The 24,228-nt window shown below is 46.3% G+C and overlaps 3 non-coding genes across 3 annotated transcripts; all 3 read right to left on the bottom strand.

Annotated features, from left to right (window-relative positions):
- Window positions 1-7,145: 7,145 nt before the first annotated feature.
- Window positions 7,146-7,217, bottom strand: trnae-cuc (transfer RNA glutamic acid (anticodon CUC)). The gene has a single exon. It is a non-coding gene; the product is annotated as a tRNA-Glu (tRNA).
- Window positions 7,218-16,964: 9,747 nt separating this feature from the next.
- On the bottom strand, window positions 16,965-17,038 carry trnan-guu (transfer RNA asparagine (anticodon GUU)). The gene has a single exon. It is a non-coding gene; the product is annotated as a tRNA-Asn (tRNA).
- A 6,496-nt stretch (window positions 17,039-23,534) lies between these two features.
- trnan-guu (transfer RNA asparagine (anticodon GUU)) lies at window positions 23,535-23,608 on the bottom strand. The gene has a single exon. It is a non-coding gene; the product is annotated as a tRNA-Asn (tRNA).
- Between the last annotated feature and the right edge of the window lie 620 nt (window positions 23,609-24,228).

The raw sequence follows: 24,228 nt of genomic DNA, 5'->3' as shown, positions 1-24,228 counted from the left end.
TAAGCTTTATATTCCAGATATATTAATTGATTTCAAAGTGCATCGGGGACATAGCAGCATCAATTTGAAACTCCAGATGTTAAATCCAGTAACAATGCCAAAATGCCATCAACTCCGTACAATCTCTAATTTTCCAACACTGACTGGCCTGTAGTTGCCAGTTGTACCCTTTTCACCTTTATTACTTACTATTCAATTCAACCCATTGAATCAATTCTGCCATTTATTCACATCACGTTTGCTCTGGTAAGCATCAACTCAAATTCCCTGCCATTTCCCCATAATCCTCAATTTCCTCACTGGTTAAAAAAAATCTGACAGCCTTGAATGTACTTAATGACCCAAGCTCAACAACACTCTCTAGTAACATGTTTCACAGATTTATTGCCCTCAGTAACAATTCCTTTCTGTCTTCAGCATGCAATCCCTCATTTGCAGGTTATTCCCTCTGATGCTCGACTCACCCACAAAGGTAAACTTTTCCACATCAATCCCGTCAAGTATCGTCAGAATATTTTATGTGAAAATAAGGTTACCTCTAAATCTTCTAACTTCGAATAAGTACAGGCCTAACCTATTCACTTCTCTTCATATGATATTCTTTTCATCCTGGTCAGCCTTCTCTGGACTGCCTCCAAAGCCAGTATATCTTTCCTTAGGTAAATGACCCTCCCAGTGCTCAGTTGTGGCTTGACTGGGGCCTGACATAGGTTCACTATAACCTCCCTACGTTTATACTCTATTTAAAGGGCAACCTCCCATTTGCCTTCCCTATTATACACTGAACTTGGCTGAAGAGATGCATGGATATGGGCTTCCAAATCCCTCTATTCAACAGCTTTCTCCATTTAACATTCAACACTTTTCCTCCTGCCAAAGTGAACAACCTCATTTCCCCACATTCTATTCCATCTGCTAAGGGATGCCCATTTGCTTAAACTGTCTTTTTCCCTCTGCGGATATTTCATGTCATTCTCACCACCTGCCTTCCCATCAACCGCCTCTTCTGCAGTCTTGGCAATAGTGCATTCACTTTACTTATCCAAGGAATTCATATACATTTTGTAAATAATTTTGGCCCCAGCACTGATCCCTGTGGCACACTACTAGTTACAATTTGCTATCCTGAACATGCCCCTTATCCCAATTGTATCATTGGTTAGCCAATCCTCTGTCCATGCCTCTTTGCTTAATATTTCATGAGATGTGAATATCATTGGCTCTGCCAACAACCCTTCCCAAACTGTCCTTGAAAAAGTGGTGCTGAATTGCCTCTTAAATTGCTTCACAATTATGATTTGGTCTGCACTAATGTTCAGGAGCGAATTCCAGGATTTTGATAACTAACAAAGAAGCAATGCGATATATTTCACAGTTGGAATGCTGTGTTCACACTTACCTGCTCTTGGTGGTTGAGGTGGTGGTTGGAAGGTGCTTTTGAAGAGCCACCACTTAATCAAGCTAGACTGATAGATTGTAGCCAGAGATTCTGCTTTTTGACTTTCCTCATCAATCTACATTCTTTCTAGCCACGTTTTTAGTCTCAAACTGCCACAGAATGCCTCCTGTTATAGCTTCAGTCAACGATAATAACATGACAATTCTTGGGATGATTTTTCACACCTGAGTGCAACATAAATACAGATCATTGTTTCCAGCTTTGGTGGAACAAAAAACAGCAAATTGCTGGATAATTACAGTTAGTGCAAACAAAGCTAGCGCTCGATAATGATTGACCTTGTTCACTTCAATGGCCAAATTACATTTTGAAAACCAAGCACACTCAGACAAATGTCAAAGTGGTGCATAGGAGGAGAAATGGGGCATTGAAGAGGAGTGAAATGATTGTGGGCTTGGATCGGCGCAACATCGAGGGCCGAAGGGCCTGTACTGCGCTGTATTGTTCTATGTTCTATGCTTTTGGTCACTGCCACCATTATCCGAAAAACAGGTTGAAAGGATTCTTAAAAGGTGGGCAAAGAAGTGGAGTGGTATAACACTTCAGACACCGCAAAGTGTAAGACCACTTTCTAGTGGAAGAAAAAGACATTTCTTAATTCTAGAAGAACGGGAAAACAAACGGGGAATACATCTGAATTGGGAGCTCTTTCTTATGAAGGATGTTCTTTCACCACAGTCTTGGTTTAGAGCATAAGTTCTTCATCAGGAATGAAGGTTGGTCCAAGGGGGCTGAGAGATAATTGGGAAAGGGATGGGGATGGAGGGGAGGTAGCTGTGAATGAAATAGGTCGATGGAGGTGGGGAGAGATCAGAAGAGTAAGACAGGAGGGTGGAGCGAATAGGTGGGATGCAAGATAAAAAGGTAGGACAGATCAAGAGGCCAATGCCGAGTTGGAAGTTTGGATCTGGGACAAGGCGCGCGGTGTGGGAGTCAGGGTGAGGGGAAATATGGAAGCTGATGAAATCAACATTGATCCCATGTAGTTGGTGGGTCCCAAGGCGGAAGATGAAGTGTTCTTCCTACAAGCGTCAGGTAGCTCGATCTTGAAGGGGGATGCGGCCCAGGACTTGCATCCCCTTGACGGATTGGGAGGGGGAGTTAAAGTATTCAGCCACAGGGCGGTGGGGTCTTTTAGTTTTGGAGTCCTAGAGCTGCTCCCTGAAATATTCTGCAAGATGGCATCCAGTCTCCCCAATGTGGCAGAGCAATGGACATATAAATATGTCTTATAAACAAATTTTATAAATTTTAGTATGCCAGAGTTATTATCTTCAATTAAGTTAAAGAAAATTTTAATTAAATTGGGTGACTGCATGAAACGGTTTGTTGGTCAGGCTCAACTCATCACCTTCAAATGAGACAATGCCATTTATGCTCTTTTTGCTATAAAATCACAAGTTATTGATTTATTTTCACAACTTACTGACATTCACACCTGCACATTCAATGTCAAACTCTGACATCAGAAATGAAATTACACCATTAATTTTGACTTACAATATTCGAACAAACAAATTACTAGCACACAGTGAATACCAAGTCTGATTAATATGAAATCAAATTTGACCAAAAAAATATTAAATCAAGATGGGAGATAACAAATGGGGAAAAGGCAGAAGGCAAGAAATGCAGCAACATCGAAGGTGCTCCTCCAGGGAGTGTATTTTACGAACTACAACTGCTCAATATAAACAAACACTCTGACATGACCCTCCGGTTTTAATGTAAACCATACCCCCATACAGTAGGTACCATTTAAATAAGTTAATAGATACAAGCCTTGAGCAAATTCAGCCTCCAGCTGGGCCCCCGGCTTCTTGGAGCTCGGACCTCCCTTCAGCTTCAGGGGGTTGTTGAGCTCCTGGGCTCCAGCTGCCACTCCTCCACTGAAGAAGCTTTGGGAAGCAGATGCAAAGACAAGATACAGAACAGAGCACCTTTGCCAAGGAAAGCAGCTTATGGAGACATTGAGCAATAGCATCACATGGTTTTGACCCATCGACCTCTGGGTTATGTGCCCAGCACACTCACGCAGCACTACTCTGCTTCTGTGCTCCCAGAAGCTGGATTGTGGATCAGTTTAAAGTAGATCCTATATCTCTGATAACATCGCTCCACAAGGCAGTGAAGAAAAGTTTCGGCACACTAACCTTCATCAGTTAAGGAATTGAGTATAGATGTTGGGAAGTTATAGTGTAGTTATACTGGCCGTTGATGAGGCTGCACCTGGAATATTGTGATCAGTTTTGGTCCCCTTGGTATCGTGTGACTTCTGACTTCTTCAATTCTGGGTTTGTGTTGAACTTGATGGGATACTTTGTCCAACTCAGCATGTTTAAACAGTATCGCTCGGAGGGATTCATTTGAAACATTTGAGGAGGTGAGCTCAAAAATATTGAACTATTCAAAGTTACTTGGACTCTATTTTAAACTTACATCAGGACCAATAGTCAGAGACACGTACAGCATGGAAACAGACCCTTCGGTCCAACTTTTCCATGCTGACCTGAAATCCTAAATTAATCTAGTCCCATTTGACAGCACCTGACCGATATCCTGTGGCAGTTCATTTCATATATGTACCACCCTCTGCATGAAGAAGTTGTCCCTTTAATATATTTCGCCTCTCACCCTAAACCTATGCCCTCTAGTTCTGGACTGCCCCATCCCAGGGAAAACACCTTCTCTATTACCCTGTCCATGCCTCTCATGAATTTGTAACCTTCATTAGGTCACTCCTCTGCCTCCGATGCTCCAGTGAAAACAGCTCCAGCGTATTCAGAATCTCCCTGTAGCTCAAACCCTCCAACCCCCAGCAACATTCCGTAAATCGTTTCTCATAGAGAAGTCAACGTTTCAGTCCTGAAGAAGGGTTAATACCCAAAACGCCGACTACTCCACATCCTGGTGCTGCCTGGCTTGCTGTATTCTCCCAACCTCCTGCTTACATACTTCGGGTTGCAATATGTAGTGGATCAATGGTTACCACTGCAGCCTCACAGTGCTGGGGACTCAGGTTTGAATCCAGCCTTGGGTGCCTGTCTGTGAGGAGTTTGCACATTACCCAGTGTCTGCGTGGGTTTTCTCTGGGTGGTCCTCTCCAAAGATGTGCAGGTCATGTGGATTGGCCATGCTTAATTGCCAATAGTGTTAGGTGCATTATTCAGAGGGAAATGGGTCTGTGTGCGTTACTCTTCGGAGGGTCGGTGTGGACTTGTCGGGACAAATGGCCTGTTTCCACACTGAAGCTAATCGCATGTGCAATTTTTTTCACTAACGAATAGCAGAGTAGACTCGACGGGCCAAATGGCCTAAGTCTGCTCCGATGCTCTTGCGGTCTTGGGTTTCTCTGGATCATTTCATTGCCAATGTGCAGTCCAGGGCTCAATGAGCAGCAGTGTCCACTCAAAGCAAAGCTCATAGGATCGTAGAACTCCTACAATGTGGAACCAGGTCCTTCAGCCCAACACATCTGCACTGATCCTCCGAAGAGTAACCCAGTCAGATCCATTTTCCTACCCTCTACAAATTGCCCACAGACACCCAAGGGTGGAATTGATCCTGGGTTCCTGGTGCCATGAGGCAACAGTGCTAAGCACTGAGTCACCGTGACGCCCCTGAGCCACCGTGAGGTTGTGGTTGTGGGGGGTGGGGGAGGCAATTGCAGTCCAGCAGAAAACAACAAATCCTCACCTACTCTCCCACTGCACCCACTGTCAGAACTGGCAGGAGGTTCAGTCCATGGGGTGACCCAAGGCAGAACACCGGTGGGATCTGATTGCTGGGAGCGTTGGTGCCCCCGCTGGTGCTTCCGCAAGTTGCAGGAAAACAAGAACCACTTCTCACACTCGGGCCAGCTGAAGGGCCTCTCCCCGTTGTGGACACACTGGTGCTTCAGCAGGGCGGAGGAGCAGGTAAAGCCCTTCCCGGACACGGGGCAGGAAAATGGCTTCTCCCCAGTGTGGACGGATTGGTGGCTCAGCAGGGCTGAGGAATTGCTGAAGGCCTTCCTGCACTTAGGGCAACTGAACGACCTCTCGCCCATGTGGACCCACCAGTGGGCCAGCAGGTCAGAGGAAAGAGCAAATCCCTTCCTGCACTCGGGGCAGAAGAACGGCCTCTCCTCGGTGTGGACCCACTTGTGTCTCAGCAGGTGGGAAGAACTGCTGAAAGCCATCTCGCACTCAGGGCAGGAGAACAGCCGTCCCTGGTGTGGACCAACTGGTGCGTCAGCAGGGCAGAGGAATCACTAAAGGCCTTCCCTCACTCAGGGCAGCAGAAAGGCCTTTCCCCTCTGTGGACCCATTGGTGCTTCAGAACCCTTTCAAATTTCACAATATCCTTCAGATAGGAGGGAGACCAGAATTGCACACTATATTCCAAAAGTATTCCACAATATTCCAATGTCCTGTACAGCCACAACAAAACTTCCCAACACCAACACTAAGTCAGAGGATTGGGAAAATTTTCAAAACCCAAAAAAAAAAATAGGCAAAGACGGATGGACAAACCGAAGTTTTGAGACTCAGCTTGGAAGCATCAGTGAGAAATCGGCGGACTGGGTTTATTGGGTACCCGTTCTCCTTAAATACACTATATACGTCTTTCTCTTCTGCTCTTCGTAGTTTCTCTGTGCTGCAGTGTGTTAGTGGCTCGTTGAAATAATGTCTTGATGCAGCTTCGTTTGTGGGTGTTGGGATGATTGCTTCTGCGGTAAAGTACTTGGTTGTGTGTGTTGTTTTTCTGTAGATGCTACTTTGAAGTTCCCCATTGACTGTTCGCTCTACTGTGACATTTAGGAATGGCACTTTGTTGTTGTTCTCCTCCTCTTCAAACCAGGAGCCCCCCCTCAGGCCCACAGTCTCACCATTTGGAACACCAATATACAGACTAGTCAAAGGCCTCCACTGAAGACTAAAACACCAAGTCGAAGATTCACGCCACTCCAGTTACTCCATCCAAGAATTCCTGAACACCAAAGACACCAAGGTAGAAGAGGATGGAATAATGTTGCCCTTTGACATATAGCCCGGTTCACATCCATTAACATCAACGTGGCCAAAGAAAACTGAAGACACTACTAGAAGAACCAAAGACACAAACACCAAACAGCACCAACTTCATCAGCAAAGATAACACTGTCAAGCTCGTGGAACTGTGCCTTACCACCCACTTCATATGCAGTAACAAGACTAACAAACAGAACAACGATACACCCATGAAACCACCAGTATCAGAATTCCTAGCAGAAGCAATAATGTAGTGACTCGAACAAACAGCCCTTCCAACGATCCAACCCAAACTTTGGGTCCGCTACAGCGAAGATACTTTTGTCATCACAAAATGAAACAAATTAAAGGAAACCTACAACATCATCAACAATATCCTTACTGGCATAAAATTCACAAAAGAGGAGAACAACAACAAAGTGCCATTTCTAGATGTCACAGTAGAGCGAACAGTCAATGGTAAATTCTAAACAGCGTCTACAGGAAAACAACGCACGCGAACCAAGAACCTAACTGCAGAAGCAATCATCCCTACACATACAAACAAATCTGCATCAGGATGCTGTTTCAACGAGCCACTGCACACTGCAGCACCCAGGAACTATGAAGACCAGTAAAGAACTGAACAGCGCATTTAGGAAGAATGGCTAGCCAACAGTCAGGTTGAAAATGGCTTCCCTGACCGGGAATCGAACCCGGGCCACGGCGGTGAGAGCGCCGAATCCTAACCACTAGACCACCAGGGAGACGCGGAAGTGCTTTAGTATTCTCCACTGAAAATTGCTTTGCTGCCCGGGAATCGAACACGGGCTGCGGTCGTAAGAAGACATCCATCAATGTAATTTTTTATATCCATTGCTCCCGATGCGATCTCTACAACATTGGGGAGACTGGAGAGTCAAGTCACATCTCCGGGACACCCACACCAATCAACCCCAAAGCCCCGTGGTTCAACATTTCAACCCCCCTCCCACTCTGCCGAGGACATGCAGGTCCTGGGCCTCCTTCACCGCCGCTTCCTCCCGACCCGACGCCTGGAGGAAAAACGCCTCATCTTCCGCTTCGGAGCACTTCAACCCCAGGGCATCAATGTGGACTTCACCAGTTTCCTCATTTCCCCTCCCCCCACCTGATCTCAGTTCCAACCTTCCAGCTCAGCACTGACCTCATGACCTGTCCTACCTTCCAATCTCCCTTCCCACCTATCCGCTCAACCCTCCTCTCTGACCTGTCAGCTCCATCCCCACCACCACTCACTTATTTTACTCTTTGCTACCTTCGCCCCATCACACCCCGCCACCCCCAATTTATCTCTCCACCCTGGAGGCGTCCTGCCTCTATTCCTGATGAAGGGCTTTTGCCCGAAACATCGATTTTCCTGCTGTCTATCCTGTTGTGCTTTTCCAGCACCACTCTGATCTAAACTCTGGCTTCCAGCATCTCCAGTCCTCACTTTTGCCGACCCAATAAACCCAGTCTGCCGATTTCTCATCAACAAATTGACACAAGCAGAAACAACGTGTGCAGAAACCCTAGCCACATTACCTTACATTAAATACATCTGTTAAATGATGTCCAGACAACTCAACACTCTCACCATCATGGTAGCCCACAAACCTACCAACACACTTGAATAGCGGCTAATGAACCTGAAACACCCGATACAAACAAGCAGCAAACGAATGTTATTTACAAAATACCATCAAAGGAAATACATACATGAACTCTGCCGCACAGTTCTCTGTGGCAAGAAATACTGGGATGAGATAAGGAAGATATTTTCAGCCAAAAAAATTCGACACTGACTGGACAGCCATTACAATCACCCCTGTCAGGCCAGGATGGAAGATCCGAAGGGATGAACAGTTTTCTTATTTTCGGAAGATTTACAAATATGAGACTGGGTTTTGGTGTTTGTTTCGTTTCCACTCCCAGGAGCCTCAGTGGTTTGGGCGGTGAGTTGGGGAAAGTGAAATGTGCCCGTGAGCAGCGTGTTGGGCTCTTTCAGCTTCCCCTCATCTGACAGCGCTGTGACTTGTCTCTGATGTTCTCAGGGACACTTACTAACGCGAGACAGTGAAAAGAGTCTCGTTCCTGCAGATCAGGAATTCAAACCGGCTTCAGGACCATGAGAAAGATTAATTGGGATGCGTGAAGAAGCTGTGAGCTGCATTTCAAACAGGTAGATGGAGTCAGATGCGTCATCCATTGCGCCACGGTCCTGTGCGTACATGACACCGCCATGCTGCAGAGTTCTGACGTTAACACGGACATGCGCAGCAATGGGAACATTCACAAGGTGAACAGCCAAGGATAATCACCGTCACTGCTTCCCTTCCATCGTCCCAACTTTGTGAAGCAGTATCTTTCACTGGCAAATAAAATTAATCCTCAGGTGCCTGCTTCATTTCGATCACGACTTCACGCCCCTCACTGTTGTCGTCTCATTTCCAAATACTTGACTCATTGCCTCAAAAGCAGCTCTGTGGGTATCTGCTTGTTCCACCCTGACAGGCAGTGGGTTGCAGATTCCCGACCAGTCCCAATGTGAGTGAAACATCTTTCCCCCTTCACTGATTTGAATCTTAAAGAAGAAACCGGGGAACAGTCTCCCTTTCATTTTGACGACATTTCTCATTTTGTCGTCGGCAGGGTTCACACCTGCATGGGGAAACCTCAATGGATTTCATGTCTATCGCATTAACCACTCGGCCCACGAATAAAGAACCACACTGATAGCTTCACTTCCCAGGTCTCTCTGCCTGTGGAGCTAAGAAAGAGTGAATTATTGCTGGGTTTGTTTGAATCCAATCACTTCACAGGTTTCGAAAGGGTTAAATACCTGCACATGGCGAGTCTGGTTGTTTCATTCCGAAAGATGAAATGAACTTTCAGTTAAAAGCAAAAACAGAAATTGCAGGAGCAACAGAAATTACAGGTCAGGCACCATCGGTGGAAAGAGAATCAGAGACAATACATCAGAACTCTGTTTTCTCCCACAGGTACCGCCGAACCTGCTGAGTTTCTCCAGCAGTTTCTGGATTCTCAGCATCCGCAGTCCTTTACCCTCATGTGCTGGCATGAGAATCCTTTCAATTTCCCAAAAAATCGGCAGAGATTTCAAGGCATTGGAAAACAAAATAAAAGTGACATTAGGAAGAACATTTTCGCACAGGGAGTGGTTCGGATCCGTAAATCTCTGTCTGACCGTGACAAAGAGGCAGATTCAATAACACAAAAGGGAATTCGGCGGTCATTTCAAAGTAACAATGTGGACATTTACAGGGAGAAGGCAAGAGAATGATACGCATAGAGTCTCTCATTTACTTGCTGTGAAGAACCAGCAGAGCTGAGGTGGGCCTCCAAGTGCGCTGTGACACGTGTTGCGATTCAGAGTGAACTCACAGCTCGACCAACGGAAGGTGGGGATTTAGAAAAGTTTATATTTACACAATCTCCTCACGTCAGATCAACAGAGAAATGGCTTAATTATCCACCAGTGGAGAAAACCCTGTTCCTGGAGATGGGACAAACAGATGGCTCAGGGATATCAGTCCACGTTGCTCTCTTTGCCACCAATTCAGAGGGAGAACATTAAAGGGACAAAGGAGTGAATAACAATCTGTGTCGGAGGGTGACTAACTGTTAATGGAGACTCTTCCTGGCTAACAATAAGTCATGTGTAACAGCAGACGATGTGATAACAAGGCCTCGTGTGGGTGAGGTTGGGGTCAAGGGCATGGGGGAGTTCGGGTCCAAAGAATATTGAACTCGATGTTGAAGACTGGATGGCTATAGGATCTCCAAGTGGAAAATGAGGCGTTGGTCTTCCATCAGGAGCTGAGCTTTGCTGGAACACTGCTACATGCCTGAGGCAGAGATGTTGGCCAGGGAACAGGGTGGCGTGTTAAAGTGACAGGCAACCAGAAGCTCAAGGCCTTTTTTTTGCGGGCAGAACCGAGATGTTCTGCGAAGCAGTCACCCAGTTTATGCTTCATGCTACTTTGGGGAAACCACACTGTGAGCAAAGAATGCAGTAGACTAGGTTGTGACAAATGTGCAGGTAAAGTGCTGCGTTACCTGAAAGGTATGTTCGAGCCCTTGGATAATCAGGATCGAGCAGGTAAACGGGCAGGTGTTACACATTCGGCGGTTGCAGGGGAAAGTGCCTTGGTACAATGGGAGGTGGATGTGGGGTGTTGAGAGTGAAGGAAGAGTGGACCCGAGGTGTAACCCTGCCCACTTACCTCCTCTCATATATAAATCCGTGAAGTTGAAAGAACATTCCATCGAATGATTCTGTACCACGTGACTCATGAACTAATTCGTATTCATGTTCCGGGGCCAGCATCATTATTGTGTCACAGCAGCTGCAGGCCATCACCAGGGGCTCGCCCTATGACGTCACGGTACGGCTGGAAGCTCCCGGGACAGTTTATCAAAGAAACCTCCCGGTGGGTCAGGGCAGCCCTGCATCGGGAAGCACTGGGATGGCGAACCACTATCAGTTCACATGGGGAACACATCTCCACATTGCACAGCCTCGACGCAAATTTCCCTTCCTTTTACTTAAAGTTCAAGAGCACTCAAACCGAAATTCCCCAAGTAAGTTTGGAAGAATTTCTTTCAGGTTTTCGCTAAATATATCTATGAGCACTTTGTTAAAGTTTGAACGTTTCGAGGGTTGAAATTGTGTGCTTTTGAGCGAAATCACGGTTCGAAAAAACAGAATGTGGGAATTTAGACAGAGTTTATATTTGCACGCCGGCGATATGTCTGCGGGTGCGTGATGGGAGCATCACCCAGGAGTGAAACCATCTCTCCTATTCACTCCATGTTCTCTTTCGCAGCTTTCCCGTATAACAGCGCACTGTTCTGCACCTCGCCTTCTCATCTCTTTCCCAAAAAACTTCGACATAAATATTTCACATCATTATATTGGCCCAATGTGCACAGTTGAGATGACACCCTCGTGGATGTCTGAGTGGTCTTCTGTTGTTCTCTGTATCCTGTGTTGAGGAGGTCAATGCTTGTCACTGGTCACTCCGGTGTTCGAGAAAAGTTTAGAAACAAAATGGTTTAACTTTCTGCCAGTAGAGAGGGCCCGGGACAAAGAGCAGCAGGGAGACAGAATAAGAAGCAGCTGTTCTGGAAACTCTTTGCCGCTTGCAATTCTTAGAGCAATCTCAAATGTATTTCACACTAAGCAAGACTCAACTGGTTGAAGAGGTGGAGTGGGAGTGGTTGCATGACGTTTGTGTTGCTCGTTGGTTGTTGGGTATGATTCTTGCTTTGAGTTCTTCTACTGCGCAGGCTTGCCAGCGATCCCGGGTTCAAATCTCGGACTAGCCCGCGCTTCCTGGTTTGTGTAAAAGTGCCCGGTTAGTTTTCTCAAAAAGCATCTTCGCTAAGCCAGGTTGGGCTGCTTGGAGTACACATTGAGCAGTAAACAGGAAAGTGAAATGATGGAATATTGCGTTGACGTCAGTGGTGCCGTTTTTAAGGAATGTCAGCGATGATGGTAGATTGGAAAATTAGGACAGCTCTCCTCGGAGAACAAAAGTTTGAAATCTGGCCTGATTGAAGCTTTCCAAGTCATGCGGGGTCCAGACAGAGAAAGTAATGCAGTTAAAATGCTCCCACGCCTGAAAGGATCGGCAATGATTCGGCAGTTTTAAAGTCAAGAGGAAAAGAACTAAAAGTGACATTAGGAAGGGTGTGGTTAGGGTCAGCAAATCCCCTGACATTGACAAAGAGGCAGATTCAATAGAAGCATCAGGGAATTCTGTGGTCATGTTTAAAGTAACAATATACATAAATACACGGGGAAGGCAAGCAAATGATATGAGTAGAGACACACGTTTACTTACTGTCTCGAACCAGCACAGTGAAGGTGGGCCGCATGGCGTCCGTCTGCGCTGTGACACATGCTGGGATTCAGAATGAGATCACATTTCGACCAACAGAATGTGGGAAGTGAGAAAAAAAGTTTATATTTACACAGTCTCCATACGTCTGCGCACCAACATATCACACGACAGCAGTGGAGATCTTTGACATCAGTCTCGAACGTGCCTGCCGCGTGCCAGACGAAAGGCTGAAGGGACCTGTGGAAAACGGAAGCGTGCTGGGCCCATAACGCAGAGGTCGATGGATTGAAAACATCTTCTGCTGTTGGTCGATGTCTCCTTGAGCAGCTTCATTTTGTAATGGTGCTGTGCTCTGTTCTGTATCTTGCCTTTGCACCTACGTCTTGAGTCTCTGAATCATACCGAGACACTCGTGAACCTCACACGGTTCAAGTAACATGCTTTTTGGAGGTCTGAGTGGTCTTCTCCTGTTGTTCGTCGGTTTCCTATGAACTGATTCGGAAAACCACTTCTCTGAGATGCCAATGAGCTGATAAAGTTGAAACGCATGCCTTGCGGTTTCGTGCCTTCCCTGCAGTAATTCGCCACGCCGGTTCAGATGTGAATGACAAGACGATCAGCATGTCAGAAACCGTATCACCACACAGACACAGACCCTTACTATTCGGACAGATATCACCGATTGTGAATCACCTCAGAAATAGAGACAAGTGACAGACAGTTGCCGTCGACACAATGGGCTGGACCGCCTCTGTCGGCAGGAGAATGATGCTCCGCGTTTATGCCGTCCCACTGCCTGTTTCTGGGACAGAGAGGCTGAGGGAGCGACGATGGTTCATTTTTAACCGTCCCTTCCGTGTTGGACTGCCTGCAGTCCCACAGCTCAGGGCCGTGGGGATAACTCTCAGTGAATGAAGGTTTCACACGGATTCTCTTCATCTGGGACACTTGGTTCTCAGATGTTAACTGCTGCGTGGTCGCAGCAAAGAAAGCGATGCCCACTTTGCAATAGACCTTCGGTAAGATTGCTGCGTGTGAGGAATTCTCAACAGCAAGCATGCTGCACAACAATGTATTCATATGAATTTTCCTGAGGGAAGAGTCTTCGGTGTCCATTTCTCTCTGATCCGCCAGCACAGCATCGTTCTATCTCTCCGATAACAGACGTTTGGAGCAAGTTCACAATCAAAGTTGCTCACTTCCCACGCATTAGTGTAACTGATACCGCTCACCCCAAGGGATTGAGAGAGAGAGCAGAAGAGCGAATGGACTCTTCCATCCTCCTCCCCCCGCCCCCAGAACAGCTTGCAAGTAGGAACAAATTGGTTTAATTATCCACCAGTGGAGAGAGTCCAGTTTCTGGGGATGAGACAAACATCAGCGCCCTGGGGACAGAATGACAAGCAGATATTCTGGAAACTCTGCTGCTTGAAATTCCTGGAGCAATGTGGAATGTATTTCACACTGAGCAAGTTTCAGCTGGCTCAGAATCTCTAGTGTACATTGCTCTCTGAGTTTATATTTGCACATCGCGATATGTCTGCACAACAGCACATGACACTACAGCAGTGAAGATCTTTTGACGTCATTCTCTAACATGCAAGTCACACGCCAGATGAACAGCTGAATACTTCTCTGGAAAAGCTGCCGTGCAATGCAGGAGAATGGCACAGCGGGTGCATGCTGGGATCATAACCCAGAAGCGAAACCATTTTCTCCTCTTCACTCAATGTCGTCTTTCGCTGCTTTCCTGTATAACGGCGCTCTGTTCTTTTCCTTGCCTTGACATCTGCTTCCCAAAACGTCTGGTATCTGAGCTAACTAGGTCACATCGATACACAAGTCAAATTTATACAGTTGCGTTGGCACACTTGTGGAGCTCTGAGTTGTCTAGTCCAGTTTTCTGTCGGTGTGTTCTGATCTCAAGTGTTAAACCTCTTCTCTCAGATGGCAATGAACCAGTTAAGTTGTGAAACATGATATGCTGGTTTGGTCCATTCCTGCAGTAAAGAAACCAACGCCCGTGTAAGAAAAAACTCTCTGTAGGTTTGCTGTGTTAAGACAAATTCTGAACACCAAGCAGGCTGCACAGAAATGCACTCATATCAATTTACCGTAGGGAAGTGTCTCCGGTGTCCATTTCTCTCTGTCCCGGCAGCACAGCATCTTTCTATCTCTCCATAAACAGGACCTTTGGAACAAGTTCAAAATTGCCCATTTCCTACGCATGACTGTAACTGACTTCTCCTGCCTCACGTAATCGTGAGATGGAGAGCAGAAGAGCGAATGGGCGCTGCCTTCCACCAGCACAGCTTTTAAGTAGAAACGAAATGGTTCAATTATCTGCTAGTGGAGAGAGCCCGGTTCCTGGGGACAGGGCAAACAGCAGCGTCCTGGGAGCAAGGAGACAGATTGAGAAGCAGATGTTCTTGAAAGTCTTTGCTGCTTGTAATTCTAGGAGCAATGTACAATGTATTTCGTACTGAGCAAGTCTCAGCTGCTTCAGGAGCTGGCTGCGCCCATGGTTGGTGGCTCGTTGGTCTCGGGGTATTATGCTAGCTTTGGTTTTGCTATCTTTGGGTTTTTTTAGCTTATACAGACGTGTGGGAGGTGCCGAGTGCCAATCCCAGGTGAACCCTCATTTCTTAACTTGACCTGAACAAAACTGCCGGATCAGTGTTCTCAAAAACCGCTTTATTAAATAAGATCGGACTGCCTGAATTAGGTTTGGGACAGAGGTTTACCTTCTCTAAAGGTAAACATGCAGGTTAAATCCGTGATTAAGAAAGCGAATGCAATGTTGTCATTTAGCTCAAGAGGGTTGGAATATAAAAGCAGCGATGTGCTACTGAGCCTTTAAAAAGCTCTGGTTAGGCCCCATTTGGAGTACTGTGTCCAGTTCTGGTCCCCACACCTCAGGAAGAACATACTGGCACTGGAACGTGTCCACCGGATATTCACACGGATGATCCCTGGAATGGCAGGTCTAACATACGAGGAACGGCTGAGGATCCTGGAATTGTATTCATTGGGGTTTAGAAGGTTAAGGGGAGATCTAATAGAAACTTACAAGATAATGCATGGCTTGGAAAGGGTGGTGCTAAGAAATTGTTTCCGTTAGGCAAAGAGACTAGGACCCGAGGGCACAGCCTTAGAATAAGAGGGGGTAAATTCAGAACAGAAATTGGAGACATTTCTTCAGCCAGAGAGTGGTGAGCCTCTGGAATTCATTGCCGCGGAGTGCAGTGGTGGTGGGGACGCTAAATAGCTTCAAGGCCGAGATTGATAAATTCTTGATGTCACAAGGAATTAAGGGCTACGGGAAGAATGCGGGTAAGTGGAGTTGAAATGCCCATCAGCCTTGATGAAATGGCGGAGTGTACTCGATGGGCCGAATAGCCTTACTTCCACTCCTATGTCTTATGGTCTAATGGTACCATTGCAGAGAACACGGCGAAGGGAAACCCTTGTTCAAAGTGAAAACAAGTATTGCAGATTTTCGTCCGCACAATCCGAGCCTGAATGAAGCCTCCACCTGTATTACGCTGAATTCTGAGGGTGATACTTCAGGAAGCGGGGAAGTGAAGTGATTGCAGACAGCGCTTAACAAGTTGAAGTGAATGGTGCCTTGTATGAGGAATGTCGGTCATGAAGGTAGATTGGAAAGTTGGGGCAGTTCTCTTTGGTGAACACAAGGCTGAAAGCTGGTCTGATTGAAGTTTTCCACGTTATGAGGGTTTTAGACAGAGGAAATAATGTAGTGAAAAAGCTCCCAGGCCTGAAAGGATCGAGAACGATTTGGCAGAGATAGAAAGTCATCAGGAAAATAAGCAAAAGTGACATTCGGAAGACTGTTTTCGCACAGGGAGTGGGCTCAGTAAGTTCCTGTATGACAGTGACCAAGAGGTAGATTCAATGGACACAAAGGGGAATTCGGTGGGCATGTTCAATGTGACAATGTGCAGATTTACAGGGAGAAGGCAAGAGAATGATACGAATAGAAACTCTCATTTACTTGCTGTGCAGAACCAGCAGAGCTGAGGTGGGCCTCCAAATGCACTGTGACACGTATTGTGATTCAGAGTGAACTCACAGTTCAATCAACGAAAGGTGGGAATTTAGAAAAAGTTTATATTTACACAATCTCCTCACGTCAACGCAACAACAAAGTGGTTTAATTATCCGCCAGTGGAGAGAACCCTGTTCCTGGAGATGGGACAAAGAGCTAGCTCAGGGATATCAGTCCACATTGCTCTCTTTGCAACCAGTTCAGAGGGAGAACATTGGAGGGACAAAGGAGTGAATAACGATCTGTGTCGGAGGGTGACTAACTGTTCATGGAGACTATTCCTGGCTAACAATAAGTCGTGTGTAACAGCAGACGATGTGATAACACGGTCTCGTGTGGGTGTGGTAGGGGTCAAGAGCATGGGGGTGTTCGGGTCCAAATAATATTGAACTCGATATTGAAGACTGGAGGGCTGTAGGATTCCAAATGGAAAATGAGGCGTTGGTCTTCCATCTGGAGCTGAGCTTTGCTGGAACACTGCTGCATGCCTGAGACAGAGATGTTGGCCAGGGAACAGGGTGGCGTGTTAAAGAGAGAGGCAACCAAAAGCTCATCGCCTCTGGGTGGGCTCGAACCACCAACCTTTCGGTTAACAGCCGAACGCGCTGACCAATTGCGCCACAGAGACAGGCAATGACATGCCCTGCGCCATCACTTAGGGGAGGCTATTAGTGAATTCATAATTCAGCCTCCCCGCCGAGAATTACAATTGTCGTCTATCAGTTTTACTTTTCCATAATAAAGCCTGGGAGATTTATTGTGGAGAAACCGGGGACAGGCTGGAGACACATCCATCTCAGGAGGAACTAGCTTTCTTATTCCGGGCCGTCGCCCTTCGAGCTTTTCTACTCAGTCGGACAGTTCATCTTTCATTCACCTCTAAATACGCTTCCCAAAGAGTTTCTAAAGATTCACAAAGTTGGAGACTGGGATTTCTGTTTTGCTTCATGAACATTTGTCCTTTCCTAACTGACAACATTTTGCCAAAATTTCTTCCCAATTGTACGCCTTGCGTCATGTCCAGGGATGAGGAATTTCCATTTTGGGGAGACATTCCCAAGGTTGGGAATGTTCGCTTTGGAGTAAAGAAGGTAAACTGGAGATTTCCTGGGGCTGTTGGTAATGATGGGAGAAGAAGCGGTGGGAATGGGCAGATTAATGATCAGAAGAATCAATTGCCACTGACCAGAGTCAGTTACCAGAGGACAGGGATTGAAGTTCTTGAATGAAAAGCAGCACTTGTGCCTAATAAACACAGAGAATACTGCAGAAAGCCAACAGGTCGAGCAGCATCTGTGGAAAGGTAAACAGAGCTGACGTTGTGAGGCTGATACGTTGTTTGTTCAGAACCCGAGGTTCCTGCATGGCAATCAATTCCCAGACATGAGAAAACGGGACTTTATTGAGACGGGTTTTGTGAAGTTTGAGCGATAATGTAACCAACAGGAAGTCATTTAAAATCGCCAGCGAAGAAAGCATAGTTAGCAGGTTACCACCTTGAGCGGGGGAGCTCCAAAGGATCTCTACGCCAACACCTTAAGTGTTCGGCAACAACGACACGCCCAAAGTTGTGGTCTAAAATTTCTCATGGAATGGTTCTAACAGGAAAGGTGAGTACTGGGCTTGTCCTGTCCGCACCATAGCCCCAACGTATCCTGTTCCCCTCGATTTGATCAGGACAGAGGAGGCTGATTGGGAGATCGAACTGAACTACACACATTGATGAGAGATAGAGCGGGTGGGAAGGATCCATTCTCATTAATAATCAGGGCCGAAAATAAGGAGCCACTTCAAGAAATTTGGGGTTCATTCAGCAAAGCTAATGTGGACCTGTTCACAGAAAATTGTGATGAAAGTCTCTCGAGTTATTTTGATGAGAAGTGTTGATGATGCTAATACAATCGGTAGGATGAATGTAGATTGGTAAATGTATTTGGTGACAGTTCTGTTCTAGCCCTGTGAGCGAAACCTGGATCTGAAGGAATAAAAGGGACATTAACAACATCGATCTGAAATTGGATACGTGACAAGAAACAGAGCCATCATTAACAGTTGGCTTTTGAACTGGAGAAGGTTTCTCGTGAAATTAGCTTGAGGCTTGAGGATGCAACGTCAAGATAATTTAGGTAAAACACGGAAACGCTATCCTCATTAGCAGACAGTGAAAGGATTACAAGACGCAACTGAAACATTTTTGATAAATGATACAGGGGACTGGGAAGATAAGTATTATAAACTGTGAATAACAAAGTTCTGGAGCAGAACACTTACATTCAAAGACCGAAAACATCCAGGTCCTGATTAATCAGATTGCATTGTGGTGCTTTTCTGCAAAACATCCACTTGCAATGTCCTACAAAAGAGTGACAAAACCCTACCCTCTCAGTCCAGGATAGAAAATCCGAAGGGATGAACGTTTGCTGATTTTCTGAAGATTCACAAGGCTAAGACTGGGTTTTGGTGATTGTTTCCTTTCCACTCCCAGGAGCCGCAGTGATTGAGGCAGTGAGTTGGGGAAAGTAAAATGTGCCCGTGAGCAGCGTGTGGGGCTATTTCAGCTTCCCCTCATCTGACAGCGCTGTGAATTGACTCCGATGTTCTCAGGGACATTGACTGACGTGAGACAGTGAAAAGATTCCCATTCCCGCAGATCGGGAATTCAAACCGTATGCCGGCTTCAGGACAATGAGAAAGATTAATTGGGGTGTGTGAAGAAGCTGTGAGCTGCATTTCAAACAGGTAGGTGGAGTCAGATGCGTCATCCATTGCGCCCCGGCCCTGTGCGTATCTAACGCCACCATGCTGCAGAGCTCTGACGTTAACACGGACATGCGCAGCAATGGGAACCTTCACAAGGTGAACTGCCAAAGATAATCACCGTCATTGATTCCCTTCCACAGGCCCAACTTTGTGAAGCAGTATCTTTCACTGGTAAAGGAAACATCCTTGTCCACAGGTACCTGCTTCATTTCGATCACGATTTCAAGCCTCTCACTGTTCTAATCTCATTTCCAAACACTTTGCTCACAGCCTCAAACGAAGCTCTGCGGGTATCTGCCTGTTCCACCCGAACAGGCAGTGGGTTGCAGATTCCCACCAGTCCCAATGTGAGTGTTATATAGTTTTCCCCCTCCACTGATTTGAATCTTAAAGAAGAAGCCGGGGAGCAAGCTCCCTTTCTTTTCGACGACATTTCTCATTTTGTCCTCGGCAGGGTTCACACCTGCGTGGGGAAACCACAATGGATTTCAAGTCTATCGCATAAACCACTCGGCCCACGAATACAGAACCACACTGACAACTTCACTTCCCAGGTCTGTCTGCCTGTGGAGCTAAGAAAGAGTGAATCATCGCAGAGTTTGTTTGAATCCAATCACTTCACAGTGATTCGAAAGGGTTAAATATCTGCACATGGCGAATCGAGGTGTTTCATCCCAAAAGGTGAAATGAAATTTCCGTTAAAAACAAAACTAGAAATTGCAGGAGGAACTCAGCAGGTCAGGCAACAGCTGTGGAAAGAGAATCATAGACAACATTTCAAAATTCTGTTTTCTCCGACAGGTACTGTCAAACCTGCCGAGTTTCTCTTTTTGTCTCGGTTTCTCAGCATCCGCAGTCCCTTACGTTAGGCATTAATTCAATTCAGAAACCCCTTTGTGGAGAGGATTTCCGTTTGGGGAACATTTTCCTGACCCCATGAAAAGCACTCAGTTTCGATGCCAAGGAAGAAAAGTGAACACACCGCCCGTGGGTGGGCTCGAATCACCAAGCTTTCGGTTAATAGCTAAACGCGCTGACCATTGCGCCACAGAGACAGGCGCTGGCATTGGCTGCACCATCGCTTAGGGCAGGCTATTAGAGAATTCATAATTCAGCCTCCCCGCCTAGAATTACAATTGTCGTCTATCAGTTTTACTTTTCCATAATAAAGCCTGGGACATTTATTGTGGAGACACCGGGGACAGTCTGATCCCACCCTCTGCAGACACATCCATGTCACGAGGACCTAGCTTTCTTACTCCGGGGCCGTCGCCCTTCGACCCTTTCCGTGTTTCGCCTGTTCCTGAGTTCTCTCATTGGCTCGGAGGCGAGAAGGTGTTTGAATTCTTGATGTACAGGAACGACAATTCTTTCAATGTCTCAGATCAGTTCATGTCCCGAGAACATCAGAGTCAATCTCCCGGCCCCTTTAACAAGGGGACGGTGTCTGGACTGTCTCTACTCAGTCGGACAGTTCATCTTTCATTCTCCTCTAAATACGCTTCCCAAAGAGTTTCCAAAGATTCACAAAGCTGGAGACTTGGATTTCTGTTTTGCTTCATGAACATTTTTCCATTTCCTAACTGACAATATTTTGCCAAAATCTCTTCCCAATTGTACGCCTTGCGTCATGTCCAGGGATGAGGAATTTCCATTTTGGGGAGACATTCCCAAGGTTGGGAATGTTCGCTTTGGAGCAAACAAGGTAAACTGGAGATTTCCTGGGGCTGTTGGTAATGATGGGAGAAGAAGCGGTGGGAATGGGCAGATTAATGATCAGAAGAATCAATTGCCACTGACCAGAGTCAGTTACCAGAGGACAGGGATTGAAGTTCTTGAATGAAAAGCAGCATTTGTGCCTAATAAACACAGAGAATACTGCAGAAAGCCAACAGGTCGAGCAAAATCTGTGGAAAGGTAAACAGAGCTGACGTTGTGAGGCTGGTACGTTGTTTGTTTAGAACCCGAGGTTCCTGCATGGCAATCAATTCCCAGACATGAGAAAACGGGACTTTATTGAGACGGGTTTTGTGAAGTTTGAGCGATAATGCAACCAACAGGAAGTCATTTAAAATCGCCAGCGAAGAAAGCATAGTCAGCAGGTTACCACCTTGGGCGGGGGAGCCCCAAAGGATCTCTACGCCAACACCTTAAGTGTTCGGCCATAACTGCACGCCCAAAGTTGTGGTGTAAAATTTCTCATGGAATGGTTCTAACAGGAAAGGTGAGTATTGGACTTGTCCTGTCCGCGCCATAGTCCTAACGTATCCTGTTCCCCTGGATTTGATCAGGACAGAGGAGGCTGATGGGAGACCGAACTGAACTACACACATTGATGAGTGATAGAGCGGGTGGGAAGGATCCATTCCCCTGCATAGAGAGATTAATAATCAGGGCCGAAAATAAGGAGCCACTTCAAGAAATTTGGGGTTCATTCAGCAAAGCTAATGTAGAACTGTTCACAGAAAATTGTGCTGAAAGTCTCTCGAGTTATTGTGATGAGAAGTGTTGATGATGCTAATACAATCGATAGGATGAACGTAGATTGGTAAATGTATTTGGTGACAGTTCTGTTCAAGCCCTGTGAGCAAAACCTGGATCGTAAGGAACAAAAGGGGCATTAACAACATCGATCTGAAATTGGATACGTGACAAGAAACAGAGCCATCATTAACAGTTGGCTTTTGAACTGGAAAAGCTTTCTCGTGAAATTAGCTTGAGGCTTGAGGTCTGCAAGGTCAAGATAATTTAGGTAAAACACGGAAACACGATCCTCATTAGCAGACAGTGAAAGGATTACAAGACGCAAATTAAACATTTTCTACAAGTGATACAGTGGACTGGGAAGATAAGTATTATAAACTGTGAACAACAAAGTTCTGGAGCACAACACTTACATTCAAAGACCGAAAACATCCAGGTCCTGATTAATCAGATTGCATTGTGGTGCTTTTCCGCAAAAATCCACTTGCAATGTCCTACAAAAGAGTGGCAAAACCCTTCCCTGTCAGCCCAAGATAGAAACTCCGAAGGGATGAACGTTTGCTGAATTTCTGAACATTCACAAAGCTTAGACTGGTTTTGGTGATTGTTTCCTTTCCACTCCCAGGAGCCGCAGTGGTTGAGGCGGTGAGTTGGGGAAAGTAAAATGTGCCCGTGAGCAGCGTGTGGGGCGATTTCAGCTTCCCCTCATCTGACAGCGCTGTGACTTGACTCCGATGTTCTCAAGGTCATTGACTGACGCGAGACAGTGACAAGATTCTCATGCCCGCAGATCGGGAATTCAAACCGTATGCCGGTTTCAGGACAATGAGAAAGATTAATTGGGGTGTGTGAAGAAACTGTGAGCTGCATTTCAAACAGGTAGGTGGAGTCAGATGCGTCATCCATTGCGCCCCGGCCCTGTGCGTATCTGACGCCACCATGCTGCAGAGTTCTGACGTGAACACGGGCATGCGCAGCAATGGGAACACTCATAAGGTGAACAACCAAAGATAATCATCGTCACTGCTTCCTTTCCACTGGCCCAACTTTGTGAAGCAGTATCTTTCACTGGCAAAGGAAACACCCTTGTCCTCAGGTGCCTGCTTCATTTCGATCACGATTTCAAGCCTCTCACTGTTCTAATCTCATTTCCAAACACTTTGCTCACAGCCTCAAACGAAACTGTGCGGGTATCTGCTTGTTCCACCCGAACAGGCAGTGGGTTGCAGATTCCCACCAGTCCCAATGTGAGTGAAATACTTTTCCCCCTCCACTGATTTGAATCTTAAAGAAGAAGCCGGGGAGCAAGCTCCCTTTGTTTTCGACGACATTTCTCATTTTGTCCTCGGCAGGGTTCACACCTGCGTGGGGAAACCGCAATGGATTTCAAGTCCATCGCATTAACCAGTCGGCCCACGAATACAGAACCACACTGACAACTTCACTTCCCAGGTCTGTCTGCCTGTGGAGCTGAGAAAGAGTGAATCATCGCAGAGTTTGTTTGAATCCAATCACTTCACAGTGATTCGAAAGGGTTAAATATCTGCACATGGCGAGTCTAGGTGTTTCATCCCAAAAGGTGAAATGAACTTTCCGTTAAGAACATAACTAGAAATTGCAGGAGGAACTCAGCAGGTCAGGCAACATCTGTGGAAAGAGAATCAGAGACAACATTTCAGAATTCTGTTTTCTCCGACAGGTACTGTCAAACCTGCCGAGTTTCTCTTTTTGTCTCGGCTTCTCAGAATCCACAGTCCCTGACGTTAGATATTAATTCAATTCAGAAACCCCTTTGTGGAGAGGATTTCCGTTTGGGGAACATTTTCCTGACCCCATTAAAAGCGTTCATCTTCGAAGCCAAGGAAGAAAAGCGAACACACCGCCCCTGGGCGGGCTCGAACCACCAACCGTTCGGGTAACAGCCGAACGCGCTGACCAATTGCGCCACAGAGACAGGCGTTGGCGTGGGCTGCACCATCGCTTAGGTGAGGCTATTAGCGAATTCATAATTCAGCCTCCCTGCCGAGAATTACAATTGTTGTCTTCCGCGCAGTCTTGCGAGACAGCCCGGCTTTTTTAACTTGGCTTGTGCAAAAATGCCCGATTAAACTTCTCAAAAAGAACCTTCGTTAAAAGAGGCTGAGCTCCCTGGAGTACGAATGGGACAGGAAGTGAAATGATTGGAGATATCATTGAACAGGTTGACGTGTTTCCTTCCCTAATTTTCTTATCCCTGTGCCAATTGGCACGTGGCTTGGGCAGTAATGTTATTACACACACTGGAGCAGTGGGATTTGAACCTGAGCCTCAGGGCTCTATGGGAGACTACAGCTGCACCACAAAAAAGAACTCTAGTAAATAGGTCCTCTTCAGTTGAATGAGAGGAAACAGCTTCCTCCTCAACATGAGACACGACCACTGTACCCTCCGTGCCCATTACAATAAATTGAGCCTTCTCCTGTTGAATGAATGAGTGGGAACCCCTCTCCGAACTCCAAGAAGCGGGGGGCCCGGCTGGAGGCTGGATTTGCTCAAGGCTTGTATCTATTAACTTATTTAAATGGTACCTACTGT

The sequence above is a fragment of the Chiloscyllium plagiosum genome, unplaced genomic scaffold (genome assembly GCF_037043375.1).
Source record: "Chiloscyllium plagiosum isolate Xiang-an unplaced genomic scaffold, Cpla_swu_hap1 HiC_scaffold_27, whole genome shotgun sequence".
NCBI lineage: Eukaryota > Metazoa > Chordata > Chondrichthyes > Orectolobiformes > Hemiscylliidae > Chiloscyllium > Chiloscyllium plagiosum.
This window is presented reverse-complemented; position numbering and strand designations above follow the sequence as displayed.